The sequence below is a fragment of the Schistocerca piceifrons genome, chromosome 5 (assembly GCF_021461385.2).
Source record: "Schistocerca piceifrons isolate TAMUIC-IGC-003096 chromosome 5, iqSchPice1.1, whole genome shotgun sequence".
NCBI classification, from domain to species: Eukaryota; Metazoa; Arthropoda; class Insecta; order Orthoptera; family Acrididae; genus Schistocerca; species Schistocerca piceifrons.
Window position 1 is genome coordinate 89,938,918 of NC_060142.1, and position 12,876 is coordinate 89,951,793.

At 46.5% G+C, this 12,876-nt stretch overlaps 1 pseudogene; it reads left to right on the forward strand.

Moving 5' to 3' along the window:
• Positions 1-11,490: 11,490 nt before the first annotated feature.
• Positions 11,491-11,608, forward strand: LOC124799502 (annotated as a pseudogene).
• Positions 11,609-12,876: the final 1,268 nt, after the last annotated feature.

Here is a 12,876-nt window from a genome sequence, read left to right on the forward strand (position 1 = left end):
TTGACATGATGACTATGACGTTGACTTAACTATTAGTGACTGTTATACATTGCTGCCAGTACTACTTGATACACATGATGAACATTAAATTTTGACAGAATTGCATTTACACAGTTAACACTATTCAATTACACAGTAGTACTTAATGTGGATGAGAGATGAGTGAGTGTGTTCTGTGTGTTTTCCTTTACTAATCCTACCCACCTATCTCCTAAATATTATTTTATTTGTGTGTAGTGGCTTGCACTGACACCCATAAATATTATAGGTTTACTGGTATTTGTGTATTGTAATAGTTAATAGGACAATTATCTGATATCATTTGTGTGTTTGTTATGATTTGTATCTTACTGTAAAAGCATTTGTATGTGCATTCAAACTATTGTTCAAGCCTGAACTGTCTGATTAGTGAAGATAAATATTCTGAAGTGTTACCTGCACTTTTCAACATGATGTGTGACATTTGGTCGTGTTTAATTTCTGCTGATGAACTGTGTGATCAGTGCTAGTGAATTTTGTGGAACTGCTTCTACTGAAATGATGTCACTTGTTGGTGTCTGCACCTGCTAAACTTTACTGGGTGCAACTGATGGACTGCTTCTACTGAAATGATGTCACTTGCCGGTGTCTGCACCTACTCAACATTGCTGGGTGCAACTGATGGACTGCTTCTACTGAAATGATATCACTTGTTGGTGTCTGCACCTGCTCAACATTGCTGGGTACCACTGATGGACTGCTTCTACTGAAAAGATGTCCCCTGTTGCTGTGTGCACCTAATCAACATTACTGAGTGCCACTGTTAGAACTGTTTCTACTGAAATGATGTTACTTTTTGCTGTCTGCACCTACTCAACATTGCTGGGTGCCACAGATGGACTGTTTTTACTGAAATGACGTCACTTGTTGGTGTCTGCACCTGCTCTCAACATTGCTGGGTGCAACTGATGAACGGTTTCTACTGAAATGAAGTCACTTGTTGCTGTCTGCACCTGCTCAACATTGCTGGGTGCAACTGATGGACTGCTTCTACTGAAATGATATCACTTGTTGGTGTCTGCACCTACTCAACATTGCTGGGTGCAACTGATGAACTGTTTTTACTGAAATGAAGTCACTGGTTGCTGTCTGCACCTACTCAACATTGCTGGGTGCCACTGATGAACTGCTTCTACTGAATTAATGTGACTTGTTGCTGGGTGTACCTGCTAAACTTTACTGGGTGCAACCGATGGACTGCTTCTACTGAATGGTGTCACTTGTTGGTGTCTGCACCTGCTCTCAACTTTGCTGGGTGCAACTGATGGACTGCTTCTACTGAACTAATGTGACTTGTTGCTGTGTGTACCTCTGCAACATTGCTGGGTGCAACTGATGAACTGCTTCTACTGAAATGATGTCACTTGTTGGTGTCTGCACCTGCTCTCAAGCGGGGTGCAACTGATGGACTGCTTCTACTGAAATGAAGTCACTGGTTGCTGTCTGCACCAACTCAACTTTGCTGGGTGCAACTGATGAACTGCTTCTACTGAATGGTGTCACTTGGGGTGTCTGCACCTGCTCAACATTGCTGGGTGCAACTGATGAACTGTTTTTACTGAAATAATGTCACTCGTTGCTGTTTGCACCTGCTCAACATTGCTGGGTGCAACTGATGAACTGCTTCTACTGAAATGATGTCACTTGTTGGTGTCTGCACCTGCTCTCAACTTTACTGGGTGCCACAGATGGAACTGCTTCTACTGAAATAATGTCACTTGTTGCTGTCTGCACCTGCTCAACATTGCTGGGTGCAACTGATGGACTGCTTCTACTGAAATAGTGTCACTTGTTGCTGTCTGCACCTACTCAACATTGCTGGGTGCCTCTGATGGACTGCTTCTACTGAACTAATGTGACTTGTTGCTGTGTGTACCTGCTAAACTTTACTGGGTGCAACTGATGGACTGCTTCTACTGAAAAGATGTCACCTGTTAGTGTCTTTTTTGTATAAACTAATCATTGAAAGCATTTTATGTGAACATTTGTATAAACTGATTTTTTGTATATTGTGTAAACTATTATGTAAAGCCACATGCATGAAAAGAAGTTGTATTGCTTACTGTATTTCATATATTAGGTTAGTAAAAGGTCAGTGCAAAGCCAAAATTTTTAACTAGTTATGTGATGTTTAGGTATTAATATTATCTTTTATTTTTGTTTGTATTTTTCTGGACGAATTTGGTGGTATTTTCACCACCAATGCTGGCAAAAATACCATCAAATTCTGGCCTGTGGAGGAAGGGCATATGAAAGGTGGCTACACTGTGCCACTGCGCCAGAGAGTGCGCCAAAGAGTACTATTAAGCCGCCTCCACAGTGCGTGTTAAGAGTTCGTGGCAGTCAGTGCTACCAGAGAGCTCGTAGAGGACAGTGTGTGTTAAGAGTTCGTACTGAGATGTACTAGTGGGCACTGCTTGTCGTGAAGTCGGAGTAAGATGTTGTAGTAAAGAGTGTTGTTCCTTGTCTTATGCAGTGATTTGATGGGAGAGATAGCAGATGTTATTGTAATGAGTGCATTTCGTCAATATATGAAGGTAAAATTTATAATGTTCCTTTATTAGTTGTGTATCTGAAATAATGTGTCACTACAGGTTCAGTCAACAAAGCATCTGGCTTGTGTTCTTGGATTAGAGTGTAATTGTGATTTTTTTGCGTAATTATAGTTTTTCTAAATTTCTTTTGTCACGTCAGTATAATTGGTATCAAAATTCTTGTCTTGTTGGAAAAGAACCGTGCCAGATGTGGACGTTGAGTCACACTCCCACATACAGAACAGTTACTCTTGTGCTCATTGGTTTCGTAGATTTTTATAGTTGCTGGGGTCTTAATTAATTAACTGTGTTTACGAAAATTTTCTTACATTGTTCTTTGCAGTCAGATTGCGTAATAATACTAGTCAGGGCCAACCGATTACGAGACACTGCGTAATCGGACTTACAGCTAACAAAATAAAAAACAAAAATATTTTCAATCAAATTTATTTAATTAAGCCCCCATGCAACATTAGCCCTCGTAATATCTGGTGGAACGATTCTTACCCAATAGCGAACTTTATCAGGTGATGTCGGTCCCACAGAACCAGTGATGAGTCGATATATTCCCATCAGAAAAGTGTTAACTTGCTGAATAGGAGTGGATCTGTACCAAACAGGGAAATGCCGATCTTTCTAATACAGAAGCGGTTTTATGAAGTAGTAGTGGATAATAAACAGTATTTGTAGTCGGTGGTTGAAGTTTTGTCATGTCAGAACAAATAATTATTTAAATAAACATGCATTTTTAATATACCGCGATTTAAAATTGGAATGAAAAGTATAAAATGATTTCTCCTAGCCCTGTACAAATTCCTAACCCCATTCGGATAGTCCTGAAAATCTGTGTTTGTGAATTTTTAATAGCTATGAAAATACTGATAAGACAGAAAAAAACATGGGGTCCATGCATTAGATAATAGTAAGGAAGTGAAATATTCATGCATCTGTTAGTAAGTACTGTAATAGAGAGGTGGTGGACTTTCATGACTTTATTATACACTCCATGTGCCCCACGTTTTTCGTTGAAAATCTTAGAACTATTTTCATAACTTTTGGAAATTCGTCAACACAGTTTTTCAAGGCTATCTGTGTGGGGTTAGGAATCTTTATAGGGCTAGATGCAATTGTTTAATGCTTTTTAGTCCTGTTTAAAAACGTGGTATATTGAAAATTAATTTTAAACTATGATTTTCTGATTTTTAGTCTTGTGTCTTTGAAATTTTTCAATCGATGTCGAACGTTTTGATGAGATTGCAACAGAGACATGAGGTAAATTTATACAATTTCTGTGTAACTGATTCAGCCAGTATATTGCTTCCTCCTATGTATTTACTGTCATGAGACAATGAAAACACAACTCCAATAAATTGAGGTAATATTACATTGTCATACAATTAAGAGCTTTGTTTAAAATTTCAAGTGTCTAATTCATCGTGAAGTTAGTTTAAAAATGAAGTCAAAATTTGTGCTGGACGGACAGACAGGAAAACACCAAATAAAAATTTCCCAGGCGACATTTGATACGTTTATTTGCCAAACTTGATGATTTTACCGCTCAAAACATGACGTAACACTTGCTGCTCGGAATGGGAATGTAGCATCTGCGGTAACGATCAGTTTCGCACGAGTCGTACGTAGCGTAGTGATTTAGCAGGTCGGTGGCGGGGCATTACTCTGGCGAGACGGAGATTTACGGCCGCTTTCGCTGCGCCGGAGGTCGCCCGGGCGGCCGCGAGATGCAGCGGAGGAAACGGACGCCTGGCACGCCACGCACTCTGGCCAACTCGGAAAGAGCGCCACAAATCTAGCGCCTGTCCGCGCGACTTCTCCGCAACTTGGCCATTCAGTTCAGCGCCGATCCCCGCGGGATAAAATACCGCCCCGCGCCCACCTGAGCGGCCTTCTGCCGACCCCGGGGCCTGCTTACTTCAGAATTTCCCTCCTACCTGTCTCTGAGGACCCCGTCGCCAAAGTACAGTCACGAAATCACGAGTTCGGCAACTCGGAGTTCGCTGCATCCCATTGCGACTACACACGGCCACTTTCGAGTGGTGGCCGCACTGTGAGCGCGGACTGTGGCTGCTAAGGGCAAAAAAAGACTGCCACAGTTCTGCATACGCTAGCATCAGCGCCAGTACATTTTACTGAGTTGCGGCGGAACTTACAGTGATTTCCATGATAATAATTCGCGTTCAGCTGCCCGCTATTCAAATGATGATGACAATCGGTACTGTGTTAGGTACACTACTGGCCATTAAAATTGCTACACCACGAAGATGACATGCTACAGACGCGAAATTTAACCGACAGGAAGAAGGTGCTCTGATATGCAAATGATTAGCTTTTCAGAGCATTCAGACAAGGTTGACGCCGGTGGCGACACCTACAACGTGCTGACATGAGGAAAGTTTCCAACCGATTTCGCATACACAAACACCAGTTGACCGGCATTGCCCGGTGAAACGTGATGCCTCGTGTAAGGAAGAGAAATACCTACCATCACGTTTCTGACTTTGATAAAGGTCGGTTTGTAGCCTACCGCGATTGCGGTTTATCGTATCGCGACATTGTTGCTCGCTTTAGTCGAGATCCAATGACCGTTACCAAAATATGGAGTCGGTGGGTTCAGGAGGGTACCACGGAACGCCGTGCTGGATCTCAACGGCCTCGTATCACTAGCAGTTGAGATGACCGGCATCTTATCCGCATGGCTGTAACGGATCGTGCAGCCACGTCTCGATTCCTGAGTCAACAGATGGGGACGTTTGCAAGACAACAACCATCTGCACGAACAGTTCGAAGACTTTTGCAGCAGCATGGACTATCAGCTCGGAAAGCATGGCTGCGGTTACCCTTGACGCTACATCACAGACAGGAGCGCCGGCCGGAGTGGCCGTGCGGTTCTAGGCGCTACAGTCTGGAGCCGAGCGACCGCTACGGTCTCAGGTTCGAATCTTGGCTCGGGCATGGATGTGCGTGATGTGCCTAGGTTAGTTAGGTTTACTTAGTTCCAAGTTCTGGGCGACTGATGAACTCAGAAGTTAAGTAGCATAGTGCTCCGAGCCATTTGAACCATTTTTGAACAGACAGGAGCGCCTGCAATGGTGTACTCAACGACGAACCTGGGTGCACAAATGGCAAAACGTCATTTTTTCGGATGAATCCAGGTTCTGTTTACAGCATCATGATGGTTGCATCCGTGTTTGGCGACATCGCAGTGAACGCACATTGGAAGCGTGTATTCGTCACCGCCATACTGGCGCATCACCCGGCGTGATGGTATGGGGTGCCATTCGTTACACGTCTCGGTCACCACTTGTTAGCATTGACAGTGGACGTTACATTTCAGATGTGTTACGACCCGTGGCTTTACTCTTCATTCGATCCCTGCGAAACCCTACATTTCAGCAGCATAATGCACGACCGCATGTTGCAGGTCCTGTATGGGCCTTTCTCGATACAGAAAAAGTTCGACTGCTGCCCTGGCCAGCACATTCTCCAGATCTCTCACCAACTGAAAACGTCTGGTCAATGATGGCCGAGCAACTGGCTCGTCACAATACGCCAGTCACTACTCTTGATGAGCTGTGGTATCGTGTTGGAGCTGCATGGGCAGCTCTGTTTGACTCAATGCCCAGGCGTATCAAGGCCGTTATTACGGTCAGAATTGGTTGTTCTGGGTACTGATTTCTCAGGATCTATGCACCCAAACTGCGTGAAAATGTTACCACATGTTAGTTCTAGTATAATATATTTGTCCAGTGAATACCCGTTTATCATGTGCATTTCTTCTTGGTGTTGCAAATTTAATGGCCAGTAGTGTATTACGTTATCATGGCAGCGCAGGCTAATCAAGTTAATGTACAAGCACGTCGCATGCATGCGCTACTGCCATACAGACTGGACCCGAGCTACTGACGTAACTGTCGGGAATTAACTTTCGACAGAAGTCGTGAATTTTCGACAATACTCGATTACATATCGTTATTTCTTCAAATAACTTAGGGGAATGTAGTCGTGTAATATACTTAGGTTGGAACTTAAATAGTGGCATTACTGCTGTGGAGACACTATGCAATGGAATCTACTATTGTCGCTGATAGCACACGTGTTGACATACCTACCTCACCTTCGAGCAAATGATCTCGCCCGTCCTACGTCACCAACGTGCGCGCAATCGAGGGAAACAGAGTCACTTGTGAGCGAACGGTCTAACGTAACGGTGTCACTATGGTGATGGTGTTATCCTAACGCATTACGTTCCTGCACGGCAGACCGTCAATGCACGATATTACTGTTCGTTTTTGGAGCATCACCTGACAAGCTTTGCGAAAGAAGCGGCGACACTTTGCGCAACCCACCAATCATTGTGCACGACAATGCGAGGGCGCATACAGCGCAAACTGTGGGTGCTCTGTTCGGTCGATGGGACTGGGAAGTACTGCATCATCCACCATAGTCCCCAGACGTAAGTCCTTGTGACTTTGATTTGATTCCGAAGATGAAGGAACCACCTCGTGGCATTCGCTTCAGAACCATTCCAGAGATTCGACTGGCAGTAGACAGCTCCATTCGCACCATCAACAGAAATACTACGCCTTCCACATCGCTGGCAACGGGTTCTACACAACGCTGGTGACTGCTTTGAAGGACACTAACAGGTGCAAACATGTAATTCTTCTGTATCGGTTGTGAATAAATAGTTGCCACTATTTAGGTTCCAACTCTCGTACTTGACAACAGCCGATATTTCGAAAGGTGAAAATCCCGTTAGTTTCAAAGTACAAATGCAACGAGAGATCACTATGACTGGCAATTAAAACTCTCGGTGGACGGGGTTGCTCCCTTAATGGGCTGCGAGGAGTGGCCGTGCGGTTAGAGGCACTACGTCACGAATTGCGAGGTTCGAGTCCTCCTTCGGGCATGGGTGTATGTGTTGTCCTTGGCATAAGTTAGTTTAAGTGATGTGTAAATCTAGGGACCGATGACCTCAGCAGTTTGGTCCCTTAGAAATTCACACACATTTGAACATCCCTTAATGGGACTATCCCAGTAACTGATAATTCGTGTTGTGTGTTGTTATACACATGACCGATTCCGAGACAGTGCTCTGGAATCGCACATTTGCTAGGCTGTTACTAGAGTGTGTGGTGCGTATCGTCTATACATCGGCAATCCTACGGTCGTAATGATCGGACACTAATGTATGACACATCACAACTGCAGAGGATACGGTAGACATCCGTCTTACCCAAACCAAGATCACCATTTTCTTTGGTGAGGAGGGGGCTGAGCCGGCCGCTGTGACCGAGCGGTTCTAGGCGCTTCAGTCTGGAACCGCGCGATCGCTTCGGTCGCAGATTCGAATCCTGCCTCGGGAATGGATGTTTGTGATGTCCTTAGGTTAGTTAGGTTTAGGTAGTTCTAAGTTCTAGGGGACTGATGACCTCAGATGTTGAGTCCCATAGTGCCTAGAGCCATTTGAACTATTTAGGGGGGCTGACATCATCAGTCTTCCAAGTGGTTTGTTGCTGTCCGCCAAGAATTCCTATTCAGCTACAACCTCTTCATCTCAGAACAGCGTCTGCACTTAACATTTTCATTCGTATCTTTGCTTCCCTGTACTGTTTTTACCCTCGATAACGCCCTCAAATAGCTTGGGAGCAATTCCTTAGTGATTATTTAGAAAGCACAGTCGTGGTCGTGGTCGTGCATAAGTTGTTACTTTTTGTTTCTGAATGACCGGTTTAGATCTGTTACAGAGCTTATCATCAGATCTATATTCTTTGGTGGTAGCAGGAATCCTGACGAGGAGCAGGCCCGTCCGTGCTGTCGTTGAGTAAACTGCTCTGTTCTCAATGCCGACGGGCCTGCTGCACGTCAGGGATTTCTGCTAGCACCAAGGAATACAGATCTGATGATGGTCTCTGTAGCGGATCGAAACCGGTCATGCATAAATAAAAAGTAAAAGCTTATACGCGACGACGACTGTATTTACTAAATACATTATAATACTGTTAAGTCGCTGTTTCCTGGAACAAAGTTCCAAAATTCGGTAATGACTTAACACAGGCCCTATGATCCTCTCCCTTCTTCTTTTCACTGCTGTGAACATGTTCCTCACCTCGCAGATTCTGCGCAGGACATCTTCATTCATTATCAGTCTATATAATCCTTAACATCCTTCTGCGGCAGCGCATCTCAAACACTTCGGTTTTCTTCTTTTCCAGTTTCTCCCCACTGTCCCCATGATGGTTTAGAGATCCTAAAAATACCGTAATCTGAGACGGTTGCCGAAAACACACACCTCAAACTATGTTTCTTCTGAATATAAAGAGTTCTTTGGCAAACGCTATCACCGTCAGACGAAAAAGCTGCGGAGTTAGGGTGCTACCACATTACTCCCACCACTCACCCAGTTCACCTTATTTCATGGTTAATGAATATCTCACATGATTCAGGGTTGAATCACCTCACTTCATTCACAGTTAATCAATATCTCACCAGATTGACGGTTAATCACTCTCTCACCGGATTCACAGTTGACGAATGCCTGGTCAATGGTGGCAGAGCAACTGGCTCGTCACAATACGCCAGTCACTACTCATAATGAACTGTGGTATCGTGTTGAAGCTGCATGGGCAGCTGTATCTGTACACGCCATCCAAGCTCTGTGTGACTCAATGCCCAGGCGTATCAAGGCCGTTATTACGGCCAGAAGTGGTTGTTCTTGGTACTGACTTCTCAGGATCTACGCACCCAAATTACGCGGAAATGTAATCACATGTCAGTTTTAGTATAATACACTCCTGGAAATTGAAATAAGAACACCGTGAATTCATTGTCCCAGGAAGGGGAAACTTTATTGACACATTCCTGGGGTCAGATACATCACATGATCACACTGACAGAACCACAGGCACATAGACACAGGCAACAGAGCATGCACAATGTCGGCACTAGTACAGTGCATATCCACCTTTCGCAGCAATGCAGGCTGCTATTCTCCCATGGAGACGATCGTAGAGATGCTGGATGTAGTCCTGTGGAACGGCTTGCCATGCCATTTCCACCTGGCGCCTCAGTTGGACCAGCGTTCGTGCTGGACGTGCAGACCGCATGAGACGACGCTTCATCCAGTCCCAAACATGCTCAATGGGGGACAGATCCGGAGATCTTGCTGGCCAGGGTAGTTGACTTACACCTTCTAGAGCACGTTGGGTGGCACGGGATACATGCGGACGTGCATTGTCCTGTTGGAACAGCAAGTTCCCTTGCCGGTCTAGGAATGGTAGAACGATGGGTTCGATGACGGTTTGGATGTACCGTGCACTATTCAATGTTCCCTCGACGATCACCAGTGGTGTACGGCCAGTGTAGGAGATCGCTCCCCACACCATGATGCCGGGTGTTGGCCCTGTGTGCCTCGGTCGTATGCAGTCCTGATTGTGGCGCTCACCTGCACGGCGCCAAACACGCATACGACCATCATTGGCACCAAGGCAGAAGCGACTCTCATCGCTGAAGACGACACGTCTCCATTCGTCCCTCCATTCACGCCTGTCGCGACACCACTGCACAATGTTGGGGCGTGAGCGGAAGACGGCCTAACGGTGTGCGGGACCGTAGCCCAGCTTCATGGAGACGGTTGCGAATGGTCCTCGCCGATACCCCAGGAGCAACAGTGTCCCTAATTTGCTGGGAAGTGGCGGTGCGGTCCCCTACGGCACTGCGTAGGACCCTACGGTCTTGGCGTGCATCCGTGCGTCGCTGCGGTCCGGTCCCAGGTCGACGGGCACGTGGACCTTCCGGCGACCACTGGCGACAACATCGATGTACTGTGGAGACCTCACGCCCCACGTGTTGAGCAATTCGGCGGTACGTCCACCCGGCCTCCCGCATGCCCACTATACGCCCTCGCTCAAAGTCCGTCAACTGCACATACGGTTCACGTCCACGCTGTCGCGGCATGCTACCAGTGTTAAAGACTGCGATGGAGCTCCGTATGCCACGGCAAACTGGCTGACACGGCGGCGGTGCACAAATGCTGCGCAGCTAGCGCGATTCGACGGCCAACACCGCGGTTCCTGGTGTGTCCGCTGTGCCGTGCGTGTGATCATTGCTTGTACAGCCCTCTCGGAGTGTCCGGAGCAAGTATGGTGGGTCTGACACACCGGTGTCAATGTGTTCTTTTTTCCATTTCCAGGAGTGTATATTTGTCCAGTGAGTACCCGTTTATCATCTGCATTTCTTCTTGGTGTAGCAATTTTGATGGCCAGTAGTGTAGAAGGAAATACACAGTTGTGTTTTGCTTGATTTGGACGTATGGCCACGTCGATGGCCTGTGGAACTTCGGTGCAAGTGATGGACAGCGCGCAGTGGAGGCAGGGCGGCCAGTGGCGTGCACAACACAGGCAGACAGATAGCAGCGGCGGGGTGGAAGAGGAGCGCGCGCGCCCGGAAGAGTGACAGCGGGGAACCGCAGCAGCAGCAGCAGCCGGCGCACCCGCACGACTGATTGACGTAATTGAGAAACTTGGCGCCCGCGCGCCAGATGGCGGGCCGAACCGACGCCGGCGGCACACACACGCACACACACACACAAACACACAAACACACACACACACACACCTACTGCATTTCACACGCGCGGCCACAGAGGGCGTCAGCGTCAGCGGATTCTGACACCTCCTTGTCAGCGACCAGCACATGCAATTCACTTTACACCATCTCTTTCACTTCCACTGGTTTTAGTTTTCAAACAATGACAGTGAAAGTTACGTAGTACAAGTTTTCACAGTGAATTTATTGGGCAAATCAGAAAAAATTACAAACTGTGAATGAAATGACTCAATTTTAGGTTTTCTGATTTTATCCTTGTGTATCAATATAATTTCTGTTATTTCGTACAGCAGGCAACGGCCTTGCCGCAGTGGATACACCGGTTCCCGTGAGATCACCGAAGTTAAGCTCTGTCGGGCATGGTCGGCACTTGGATGGGTGACCATCCAGGCCGCCATGCGCTGTTGCCATTTTTCGGGGTGCACTCAGCCTCGTGATGCCAATTGAGGAGATACTCGACCGAATAGTAGCGGCTTCGGTCAAGAATACCATCTTACGACCGGGAGAGCGGTGTGCTGACCCCACGCCCCTCCCATCCACATCCTCCTCCGAGGATAACACGGCGGTCGGATGGTCTCGATATGCCACTCGTGGCCTGAAGACGGAGTGCTTTATTTCGTACAGCGCAGGTTGTTAAAATGGCGTCATCGAGACGGATAGCAAACATAGACACTAACTGTGCGTATTTAGTACAGCGAGAAGAGTACACTACTAAATTTTTAGATGATTCGGTGTTGTACAGGGTGCGAAAATTAGAACACAATGTAGCAAAATTACCTCTAACCCTTGTAGGCAGCTAGTCGAACTGAGCCTGGACAACAGAAGTGGTGCGGAATCCCGTACTGTTTCAAACTCTGCTTCTGTGTTACTCGCTAGCAAGAAGTTTCGAGCCAGCCTGTAGACAACACAAGACTATATGAAGGGCTTATTTCAATGGTGGTACTTTTGTGTTAGCAGAAGAGCCAACACCGTGTTACGAGTGGAGGCCCAAACGCAAGCGTTTTAGTTCACGCAGGCTGGCATGAAGAGGGAAGAATTATACTGACGTGAGGTCTGGAACATGACAAGGAATGAGAATTCAGAAAGCGGACATAATTAGTTTGATACTTAACTTTAATCCATTAATGATGAACATCGCTCTTGACGGTACATGATTCACAATATTATCTGTTCAGAATACGTTCTTGGAGTAATTATACTAGCTGAATATGGCGCCTTGCTAGGTCGTAGCAAATGACGTAGCTAAAGGTTATGCTAAACTGTCGTCTCTGCAAATGAGAGCGTATGAAGACAGTGAACCATCGCTAGCAAAGTCGGCTCTACAACTGGGGCGAGTGCTAGGGAGTCTCTCTAGATTAGACCTGCCGTGTGGCGGCGCTCGGTCTGCAATCACTGATAGCGGGTCCGACGTATACTAACGGACCGCGGCCGATTTAAAGGCTACCACCTAGCAAGTGTGGTGTCTGGCGGTGACACCACAGGTACACACCCATTTTTGTTCATTTTGAGAGACAGAGTCCTAAAGATAAATGAGCGCTGAAAAATGAGCTCTGGATGAGGGATCAGGAGAACACTCCCAACACCCTTTCTATCGATGTAGGACAGGATAGCAGGCACCTTGCCACGGTTCGTGCTGCTCTCCTGTTGGAGGTTCGGGTCCTCCCTCAGGCATGGGTGT